This window comes from Myotis davidii, unplaced genomic scaffold (assembly GCF_000327345.1).
Source record: "Myotis davidii unplaced genomic scaffold, ASM32734v1 scaffold495, whole genome shotgun sequence".
NCBI classification, from domain to species: domain Eukaryota; kingdom Metazoa; phylum Chordata; class Mammalia; order Chiroptera; family Vespertilionidae; genus Myotis; species Myotis davidii.
The window spans coordinates 692828-693482 of record NW_006286239.1 but is presented as its reverse complement, the minus strand read 5'-3'; positions in this window follow the sequence as shown (position 1 = coordinate 693482).

Here is a 655-nt window from a genome sequence, read left to right as displayed (position 1 = left end):
ATTGGCTAATCAGGGCGATATGCAAATTAACTGCCAACTAAGATGGCGGTTAATTTGCATATGTAGGCACAATGCAGGGAAGCGAAAGGGAAAGCAGGAAGAAGCCCCCTGCCACTGACAGTGATCAGAAACCCAGTGGGGAGCTAAGAGCCCTGGGGCCGCCTTTACCCTTCCCCCAGCCATGATCAGAGAATCGGGCGCCTTTGTCAACCTGGCCAGTGATAGCAGGAAGTAGGAGTGGAGCCAGTGATGGGAGCTGGGCACGGTCGAAGCTGGCTGTCCCGGGAGCTAGGGGTCCCTTGACTGGGCCTAAAGCGGAGCCCGCAATTGCGGGCCGCTGCAGCTGCGGGTCCCCGCTTCCCGGCCAGACGCCTCAGCCAGAGGCGTTAGGCCTGGGCAGGGGCGGAGCCTGCAACCGCGGGGAGCTGGCGGTCCCCTGCCCAGGCCTAATAACCTTGGCCAGAGGCATTAGGCCTGGGCAGGGGCAGAGCAGGAGATCGCGGGGAGCTGGGAGTCCCCTGCCCTGGCCTAAGGCCTCGGCCAGAGGCGTTAGGCTTGGGCAGGGGCGGAGCCTGCAACTTCGGGGAGGTGGGGGTCCCCTGCCCAGGCCTGACACCTCTGCTGGAGGCCTCAGGCCTGGTCCAGGGGCTGATCC